The sequence below is a fragment of the Chionomys nivalis genome, chromosome 1 (assembly GCF_950005125.1).
Source record: "Chionomys nivalis chromosome 1, mChiNiv1.1, whole genome shotgun sequence".
Taxonomy (NCBI): Eukaryota; Metazoa; Chordata; class Mammalia; order Rodentia; family Cricetidae; genus Chionomys; species Chionomys nivalis.
The window spans coordinates 112,258,093-112,269,095 of NC_080086.1; the positions used below are offsets into that span (position 1 = coordinate 112,258,093).

An 11,003-nucleotide genomic window follows, 5' to 3' on the forward strand; every position below is an offset into this window, starting at 1 on the left:
TACAGGCTCCAGTTATTGGGGTATCATGTACAATTCGGGGAAGAATCCAAAAAGTTCTCTTTATAAGGTTAAGTCTATTGTTTTGGGGATAGTTGCTATTAATTTCTCCAAAAAAAATTAGCACAAGCTCTTTGCTGTGGTTCATTGTCTTCCCATAACTTTTTCATTTCATCAGTAGCGAAAGGCACAATAATTTCTGCTGGGTCTATACCTGCTAATTGATGAAGTCTCAATTTTCCTTTTATAATTAATTCAGAGACTTTTTCCAAATAAGTTTTTAATTTTTTACTTGGTTTATGTGGTTTAAAAGATCCATTCTAAGATAGTATCATTCCTCTGCATAAAAATTCCTGTAGGAGGAATTCTGGAAGGCAATATGACTAGAATACAACTAAGATTTGGATTCACCCTATCCACATGTACCTTCTGTAATTTTTCCTCAACAATTGTCAATTCCTTTTCTGCTTCAACTGTTAATTCTCTGGGACTATTCAAATCTTTATCACCATATAAGGTTTTGTTTAAATAAATTATTAGATCAAGTGTTATCCCAACAGCTGGTCATAGAATGGAAATGTCTCCTAACAATCTTTGAAAATCATTAAGAGTCCATAATCAGTCTCTTCTAATTTGTGCCTTTTGTGTTCTAATTTTCTGCAAACCTGTTTTATAACCTAGGTAATGACAGAATATCCTCTCTGTATTTTTTTCAGGAGCAATTTGCAATCCCCATTAAACTTTCTTTTCTTCTTCAAACATTCTTTCTAAAACATTCTGTATTTGAATCAGATAGCACAATGTCATCCATGTAATGGTAAATTATAGACTTTGGAAATTGCTTACATATTATTTCCAATGACTGACTTACAAAGTATTGACACAAGGTGGAGCTATTGAGCATTCCCTGTGGGAGGGCAGTGCATTGATATCTCCTAGTAGGCTGAGAATTATTATAAGTAGGCACTGTGAAGGCACTTTTTTCTCTATCCTTTTTTTGTAAAGGTATAGTGAAGAAACAATCTTTCAAATCAATAACTATAAGAGAACATCCTTTTGGTAATAGGGAGGGAAGAGGAATTCCAGATTGTAGAGGGCCCATAGGTTGAATTACCCAATTGACAGCTCTTAGATCTGTCACCATTCTTCATTTACCAGGTTTTGTTTTACAACAAATACAGGAGAATTCCAAGGGCCTGGTATATGATTCAATTCTTTTTCTTAGTTCTTGAATCCTGTCCCAAGCATTTAAGGCCACTTTTTGGCATAGGGACAAGATTTCTTCATTATAAGGAGCTTGGACCTGTGGGTCAGCATAAGGGCCTTCACCAAGAATTTCATCTTGGGAAATCTCAAGGCCTTTTGCTTTTCCCCATTGTTCCATATTTTTGGACTCTTCTCTGAAATAAATTCTAAACATCAATGAAGGTCCATCATCCAGGACTGCTGAAACTAACTGAAAAAAGTCATGAGGGGTTGCCCTGATATTAGAAGTCAAAGTCTTTATCATTTTTTACAAATGTGGAATGCAAGCCATAAGTTACAACAGCTTGCTTAATTTCTTTTAGATCCTTCATTCCTATAGGTATCGATCTACCTTCTTTGAATCCTTTTGAGCCTTTAGAAGCTGATGTTTTGTCAGAGTAAATTACAGGGTAGGAGGCTAAAACCCTGGATAAGCCATTTCTGACAGTGACTGGTGGTGATGTTGCATCCTGTCCTTGTGTCTTCTTTCCCTGTTTATCAGCTCCATTAATTTTCTCAATCATTTCAAATCTTTTTATTATTGTCTTTTGCAAAGCCCAAATCTCCTGGAATGTATATATTTCTAGTGATTTCATCAAGGTACTTAGTCTCTGGTCCTCAGTCTGCACCTGTGATTCCAAGATTTTTCTTCCTTAAAGATAACTTTACTTGAATATTGTGTAGATTGCCTTTCTGTTAATTTATCATAACTTTTTGACAACTTTTGATTGTCAAATTCAACAGTATGAATTCTTTCAGATAACTTCCTAGTTTTGGATTCAATTTTTTTCATAGCATTAACTTTTTCAGATAACCTGTGATTTTCAATGATATTAATCCTGTCAACTAGCTGTTCATTATTAGTCTATAAAGATTGTATCGTTCCTAAGAGTGTCATATTCTTCCTTAATGATAGAATATGGAGAATAAAACTGAAACCTAGTAATCAATAAATTGAGGTATTTCCATAGTCATATAAGCCTCACATAATACAATCCATAGTGTTAGCAAAAAAGGTACTAAAGTTTGCATTTGTAACAAAATCTGCCATAATGATTTGCTTATTACCTGATTATGCGATCTGGTAAACAGCAATCTTTATTGTCCAGCAGATGGCATGGTTGCAGACTTGTGACTAGAAGCAATGCAATGGTGACAGGAACAGTCCTGAGCTGCTTTAGTTTCCACCTTGGTATTCATTAAATACTGAGAAATGTGTGTTGCTTGACAAATTAAAGGTAATTAAATCAATTCCATACACAGAACAAGAAACTCAGAACCAGAGACACGGAACAGAAAACCAGAAGCTGCACAAGCTGCCACATGGCAAGGAATTGCTCCAGGGGGAATGCAGTGGTTGTGTGTATGTGCGCCTGGGGAAATTTCCAAGTTGCCACACGGAGCAAACTCCGCCGTGATGGGGGATTCTACAAAAAACCACTTAAGCACAAGCAAGCTTGTCTGGGCCGTGGAATGACCAGGCCATCTACATGGTGGGCACCAAGTAATGAGCAAACCAAGCGATGAATGGACACCTCTGGGCATTGGATCCCTCCCTCAATGAGACTGACAACTTGACTTCACCCACACACCCACAGTTAGACAATTCAGATACCTTCGGGTCCTAGTAAATACATTCTCAGGATTGGTAGAGGCTTTCTCTACCACTAATAAAAGATCATAGACAGTTTCTGATCTCTTTTTTAGGGAAGCCATCCCCCATGTCAGAGTTTCTGCCTCCCTTCAATTAAACAACAGCCCTAAATTTACCTCTCATGTCTCTCAAACTCAAGCAAAGCCCTTAACATCCCATGGCATTTCCATATCCTCTACCATCCCCAGTCTTCAGGCAAAATCAAGCAAAACAATTGCTCTTTCAAAAATATTCTTATCAAAATCTCCCAAGAACTCCATGCTGGTTCGATAAAACATCTACTGTTGGCTGTCCTATGACTAAGAGCCCTTCTAAAGAGACCCACAATCATATTCCTTTCTGAGCTCATGCATGGATGACTGATTATGCCTCCTGGTCTCACGTCCCAGCCATCACTGCTCCCTGATCATCTTCTTACTCCTGTTATACTATCTTCACACTCTTTGGAAATTCACCCACCATCATTTGCCTCAGCTCCTTCCAGATCCCCTACCCACATCAGGGACTTAGTTCTCCTCTCTCCTCAAGGCCACAGTCCTCTTTTTCTTTCTCCAAAATTGACAGAATCCTTCAGGGTCATCCTTACTAACCCAACTTCTGCTAAGCTTAAGGGTTTCCCTCACTGAATTAATTTATCTCATCTCAATTCTTTTATGCCACCGATTCAAGATAATCTTCCTCATTACATTTTGACCCCAACAGGACCTTGCCCTCTTAAGTTTCAGAAGTTACCAAAATTGACCAGCCTGCCTCCAGTCTCAGAAAAATAAGGCTTGAGTGCAGCCGGCCCGCTGCAGGATTCCACTGGAACGTCCCTGTGGGAGCCGGCTGCCGGCTGGCGGCGCGCGGGCCAATCAGCGGCGGCGGCTCGCGGCCCCCCACCCCCAACGCTGGGCCCGGCGGCCCCGCCCCGCGCTGTTGTTTGCGGCGTCAGCGCCGCCCCGCAAGCCGGACCTCAACATTCGCCCAGCGGCGGCCAGTGGGAGCCCGGGGCGGCCGCCCAGCGCCATGTCGGTGAACACGGACGAGCTGCTGCACCAGGTCATGATCAACCAGTTCGTGCTGGCCTCGGGCTGCGCGGCCGACCAGGCGCAGCAGCTGCTGCAGGCGGCGCACTGGCAGTTCGAGACCGCCCTGAGCATGCTCTTCCAAGAGAGCAACATTCCCAACAGCCACCACCACCCGCAGATGATGTGTACTCCCAGCAACACCCCTGCCACACCATCTAACTTCCCTGATGCACTAGCCATGTTCTCCAAGCTTCGAGCCTCTGAGAGCCTGCAGAACAGCAACAGCCCCCTGCTCGCCCCCTGCAAACTTCAGCCCCTTCTGGGCCGCATCCCCACCCAACCACCAGACGCCGTGGATCCCAACCTCTTCCCCCAACTCCTTCCATCATCTGCACTGCCCACAGCCCACGTGGGCCCCTGGAGCAGCACAGGGGCCCACCCAGCAGAAAGCCATGGCAGCCATGGATGGCCAGAGATGAGACTGGATGGCACTGGGCTGGATCAGGGGCAGTCCAGGGTTGTGGGGACACAGAGCAGGGCTAGGGAGGAGGGGACATGAGGGCGGGGTTTCTTGAAGATCGCACTGGAAGATTTTATAAGAGAATTTTTGTGGGTGGGGGTACAATAAACGTCCTGAGCCACTTGGGTTCTTCAGGAGTTTCTCTTTGGGAAAGTTTTTTCCTCTTTTTAATATATAACTATAATATATATGAATATAAATGTATGTGAGAGGGGCCTGCACGTGAGGGAATCTCTCCTTGTCGACATCTTCTTCTGCCTAATTTGGGGTAACAAGGGTGCTCATAGTCAGATGGAGTGAGTTTGCAACTGGGTGGATATGCTGCCTTTAAAGTCACGTCGGCCATTAAGAGCCCCCCCCCCCAAAGAGAGGTCCCAAAAGGGTCCTGTTGGAATCATCGACTTTCCTGTCCCATGGGTGGTAGATGGCGTTTTCATCTCAGCTGGTGGTGATCTCAGTGGCCCTGAAACTCATTACCCTGTCCCCAGCTGAGTGTACTGAGCTCCTAGGACTGAAGAGTTGGCTGACCTCTGAGTGGACACTTGGCTGTCCCATCCCTTACTGTCCTTGCTGTCCCACAGGTCTTCAGCCTCTGGCTAGCCGCAGAGGAGGACAACTCAGGAGAGAGCCCTTTGGATTGAGTTCCTAGATTAAAAAAAAAATCACATCTCACCAGGGTGCAATTTTAATTTAAAAACTTAAAGACTTTTCTAACTTAAAAAAAAAAAAAAAAGAAAAGAAAAATGAGACTTTACACAAGAATCGAACCTGACCCCATTGGGTCATGCCCTACCTCTTCTTCTCATTCCTACTCACCCCCATCACTAGTGAACTCCCTATATGGAGATATGGGGTTCAGGAAACCTATACCCAGCAGTCCAAACAGATCACTCACGTAGCAGGGTCTGGAGACCACTTGCCAAAAAGAGATACTTATCCTTATATACCAAAATCAATTTCTAAGATACTTGTCCCCTATGCTTGGTTTGCTTATGATCAAGTAGAGATTACTTTTGATGCTAGTCAAAAATCTATGGAGGCTGTCCTTATTGGCCCTTTAGGAGACATAATGCATATTCAGGAAAACACTCTGAATTCTTTGAAGAATAGGGAATCTTTTATATCTTAAGGATCCATGACACTTTGGATGGGAAATGAGTGTCACTGAAAAGCTTTACTATAGCATTTATACAGCCACCCATCAGGCGTGATCAAAATAAAGAGGGTGCACATCTCACTCTCTTGACCCCTAGGTATAGACACAGCAGAAGAAATAGTTCAAAGTTCCTTGAAGGCAACTACATCATTAATACCACCCTTTTTTGATGATATTGATCCCATCTCCCTGTCACACCATCTCTTGTTTCAGACCTTAACTTCTTGCATATTGGGTATTGAATAACACCCAGTCTGACTTCTTTGGAGAATGCTGGTTGTGTGTCCCTCCTGGGTCAAACTCACATTTGTGGCCTCACCCATTGTCAGATTCTCTCATCTTACCACTTGTTAACTGCTCAGGCCAAGTCACTACTACCAAGTCACTGCTACCAAGTTCCAACTCCACAGGAACATATCTTGTGGGCACTCTGGATTCTGCTCACTACAATAATAACATTCCCCTTAGTACTATCACCTAGTCCCTATGTCCAAAGATTTATAATGGCTCCTTTCTTTGTGGCACTCAAGTTTATTGCTGCTTACCTGCTAGGTGGTCTAGGATTTGTGCTCAAGTGTTCCTTTTTCCTAAATTAGGGGTGAAAAATTCTTGTCAATTCCCATCACCAAGTTCATAGCAGTACAGCATGAAAAATGAGCGATTCAGGTCATACCCTTTGTAGCAGCCTTGGGCATAACTGCAGGTGTAGCCACTAGAGTAGGACTGACTACTTCCCTAGCTATTTACCACCAGTTTCCTTGTAATTCATCCAGGATTTCCAATGGGTAGCTCAAACTATTCTTCTCCTTTAAGGCCAAATAGACTCACTAGCCACCCCATGAAGTTGAAGCAGGTTACATTTATTAACAGTAGAGGGAGATGGTTCTCGTCTCTTTCTTGGGGAAGAATGTTGTGTCTATGTTAACCAATCGGGTATAGTGAAAGGCAAGATCCAACAACTCTAAATGGATCTTCAAAAACATAAACAGCTATAAATACCTCTATCCAGTGGATCACTGATAGATATGGAACTGAACGCTACATTTCTTAATCCCTCTTCTTTTTATTAATCCTACTAATTGTACCCTGCCTCATAAAACTCTTGTCTATATTTCTTCAACAACACATCAAAAAGATTTCTAACTTGACAGGATTACAGGCACCTAGCTATGGAGTCAGAGACCTTCCGCATCCAGTTACATCCTGATGGTGAAGATCAAGATTGTCCCAAGAACCTCAATGCCCCAATTTTACAAAAAGTAGTCTAATGATAATGTTGCCCCCTTCCAACCCTTGGCTGTTTATTAATAAACAAAAAGGGGGAGTGTAGGGTAAAAAGATGATAAACACACCTTGATCCTGAAACCAGAGCTAGTGAAAGAAACACATGTTAGCCCTGAAACAGAGTCAAAGAAACACATCTTAATCCCGAAACCAGAGTCCCCAAAACCTACATTGGCTCTGAAACCAGAGGCAGTGAAAGAATCAAACCCTGGCCCTAAAACCAGAGACAAACGGTTAAAAGGGACAGCCAATGGAACATACCTTGGCCTGAAACCAGAGCCCAAGAAACACACTCTGCCCCTGACAAATCAATCTCTGAGTTTATCCAAGCTCAGGGACTGAAATCTGACCAATTTCCACCCTGAAAAATCTTCACCCTGGAAAAACTCTGCCCCTAAGAGCTTCTATAAAAGTCATATACCTGTTCAGTTGGGAAATGTCTTTTTCCACCCTGGCAGAGGCAGCTATTCTCCTCGATTCCTCCCTTGCAATAAATCTCTTGAATGAATTTTGGGTGAAGACCTTTTGCTGGAGCTGAGAAGGGCAGAGAAATAACAACGTTCACTGGAGCAGGAGCAAACTGCTACATTTCTGCAAGAGGTGTGTGTGTGGGGGCAACCCCTTAGCAGAGAGGAGCAGAAAAGCAACAGCTTTCACTGGAGCAGGAGCAGAATTGCTACATCTCAGAGTGGAGGGGAGGAGGATTGTTATATTCCTGTGGGAAATCATCTCCTACCAGAACAGAGTTGTAGGTGCATCCTGGCTTCTGTGAGCCAGGTTACCTTTCCCTCCAGAGTTGTAACATAATAACCACTGATAAAAATTCGGTATTCATTAATAACTTCCCTTTATCTCTACCTCAACTCCTGATGATCATAATTCCACTGCCTGAAATTGCCTATTTGAGATAACTCAAATACATGAAATCATACAGACTCATTCTGTGACTGCCTAAACTCTTTTAGCATGATGTTTGTCGGTCCAATCATACTATAAATTCTTTAATTTTGTGTCTGAATACATCCTTCTGTGCATATAATTGGAATTAATTAATTCAACTATTAATGGTCATAAACTATTTTCATCTTTCAGCTCTGATGAATTATGCTGTAGAGTACAAATATCTATTTGAGCTAACCCCTGCAAATCAAAATAAAAACGGGCATAACAGTAAGATAAAAAATATCCAAACAAATGGAAAAAGAAGTTCACAAAAGTACCATTGAGTCTGTTTTGTGTTGGCCAACTACTGCACATGGGGTCCTGGAAGGTCACTGATATTACCCAGTGACACTCCACTGGAGAATATTTATATTCCATTTGCCAGTCAGTATCAATTACAAACAGTTTCTTGGTTAAGGGTGGAATACTGTGTCCAATTCCCCTTCTCAGTGTGGAACTCTGTCTGGCTTAAGCATGTGCAGGTCTTGCGTGTGCTGTCACAGTTTCTGAGTTCACATGTGCATCAGTCCTGTTGTGTTTGAAAGACACTGTTTCCTTGGAGTCAGCCAACTATCATTGCTTTAATTTCTATACTTTTTCTATCTCCTTATTAAATTCCTTTTTATAAATAGTGTGCCAATATTATTTCGATCAGTTAAGATCCCTCTTGGGATTATTTTTTCAAGCATATTTCTTTTTGTTTTTCTTTTTTTTTATTGAAAAAAATTTTTTTTCCGCCTCCTTCCCGCCTCCCATTTCCCTCCCCCTCCTCCCGCCCCTCTCCCCCTCCCTCCACTCCTCTTCTCCTCCCTCTCCAGTCCCAGGAGCAGTCAGGGTTCCCTGCCCTGTGGAAAGTCCAAGGTCCTCCCCCCTCCATCCAGATCTAGGAAGGTGAACATCCAAACTGTCTAGGCTCCCACAAAGCCAGAACCTGAAGTAGGATAAAAACCCCGTGCCATTGTCCTTGGCCTCTCGTCAGCTCTCATTGTCCACCATGTTCAGAGAGTCCGGTTTTATCCCATGCTTTTTCAGTCACAGTCCAGCTGGCCTTGGTGAGCTCCCAATAGATCGGCCCCACTGTCTCAGTGGGTGGGTGTACCCCTCGTGGTCCTGACTTCGTTGTACATGTTCTCCCTCCTTCTGCTCCTCATTAGGACCTTGGGAGCTCAGTCCGGTGCTCCAGTGTGGGTCTCTGTATCTATCTCCATCCATCGCTAGATGAAGGTTCTATGGTGATATGCAAGATAGTCATCAGTATGGCTATAGAATAGGTTCATTTCAGGTTCCCTATCCTCAGGTGCCCAAGGAATTAACTGGGGACATTGCCCTGGGTATCTGGTAGCCACTCCAAGTTCAAGTCTCTTGTCAACCCTTAGGTGGCTCCCTTAACTAAGATATGAGTTTCCCTGCTCCCCTATCCAACCTTCCTATATCCCCAATCATCCCGTTTCCCCGAGTTCCCCTCATCCTCTCCTTTACACTTTTCTCTCTCCATCTCCCCTTACCCTCATCCAACCCTACCCCCAAGATTCCAATTTTTTGCCCGGCAATCTTGTCTATTTCCCATAGCCAGGAGGATAACTGTATGTTTTTCCTTGGGTTTGCCCTCTTGTTTAGCTTCTTTAGGACCACAAATTATAGACTCAGTGGCGCCCTATCCATGGCTAGAAACCAATTATGAGTGAATACATCCCATGTTCATCTTTTTGGGTCTGGGTTACCTCACTCAGGATAGTATTTTCTATTTCCATCCATTTGCATGCAAAATTCGAGAAGTCATTGTTTTTTACCGCAGAGTCGTACTCTAATGTGTATATATTCCACACTTTCTTCATCCATTCCTCCATTGAAGGACACCTAGGATGCTTCCAGGTTCTGGCTATTACAAATAATGCTGCTATGAACATAGTTGAACAAATGCTTTTGTCATATGATAAGGGATCTCTTGGGTATATTCCCAAGAGTGGTATTGCTGGGTCCAGGGGTAGGCAGATCCCAATTTTTCTGAGAAACCGCCACACTGATTTCCAAAGTGGTTGCACAAGTTTGCAGTCCCACCAGCAATGGATGAGGGTACCCCTTTCTCCACAACCTCTCAAGCAAAGGCTATCCTTGGTGTTTTTGATTTTAGCCATTCTGACAGGTGTAAGATGATATCTCAAAGTTGTTTTGATTTGCATTTCTCTGATCGCTAAGGAAGTTGAGCATGACCTTAAGTATCTTTTGACCATTCGAACTTCTTCTGTTGAGAATTCTCTGTTCAGTTCAGTGCCCCATTTTTTAATTGGGTTAATTATCATTTTAACGTCTAGTTTCTTGAGTTCTTTATATATTTTGGAGATCAGACCTTTGTCTGTTGCGGGGTTGGTGAAGATCTTCTCCCAGTCAGTAGGTTGCCTTTTTGTCTTAGTGACAGTGTCCTTTGCTTTACAGAAGCTTCTCAGTTTCAGTAGGTCCCATTTATTCAATGTTGCCCTTAATGTCTGTGCTGCTGGGGTTATACATAGGAAGCGATCTCCTGTGCCCATATGTTGTAGGGTACTTCCCATTTTCTCTTCTATCAGGTTCAGTGTGTTCAGATGGATATTGAGGTCTTTGATCCATTTGGACTTGAGTTTTGTGCATGGTGATAGATATGGGCCTATTTTCATTCTTCTACAGGTTGACATCCAGTTGTGCCAGCACCATTTGTTGAAGATGCTTTCTTTCTTCCATTGTACACTTTTAGCTCCTTTATTGAAAATGAGGTGTTCATAGGTTTGTGGGTTAACATCCGGGTCTTCTATACGATTCCATTAGTCGACTTCTCTGTTTTTATGCCAGTACCACGCTGTTTTCATTACTGTAGCTCTGTAATAGAGTTTGAAGTCAGGGATGGTAATGTCTCCAGAAGTTCCTTTATTGTATAAGATTGTTTTGGCTATCCTGGGTTTTTTGTTTTTCCATATAAAGTTGATTATTGTCCTCTCAAGATCTGTGAAGAATTTTGATGGGACCTTGATGGGGATTGTATTGAATCTATAGATTGCCTTTGGTAGAATTGCCATTTTTACTATGTTGATCCTCCCAATCCAAGAGCAAGGGAGATCCTTCCATTTTCTGGTATCCTCTTCAATTTCTTTCTTCAAAGACTTAAAGTTCTTGTCAAATAGATCTTTCACTTCCTTGGTTAGAGTTACCCCAAGATATTTTATG

The 11,003-nt window shown here is 42.6% G+C and overlaps 1 pseudogene; it reads left to right on the plus strand.

The window, feature by feature from the left end:
- Positions 1-3,904: 3,904 nt before the first annotated feature.
- LOC130870079 (UBA-like domain-containing protein 2) lies at positions 3,905-4,430 on the plus strand (annotated as a pseudogene).
- The last annotated feature ends 6,573 nt before the right edge of the window (positions 4,431-11,003 follow it).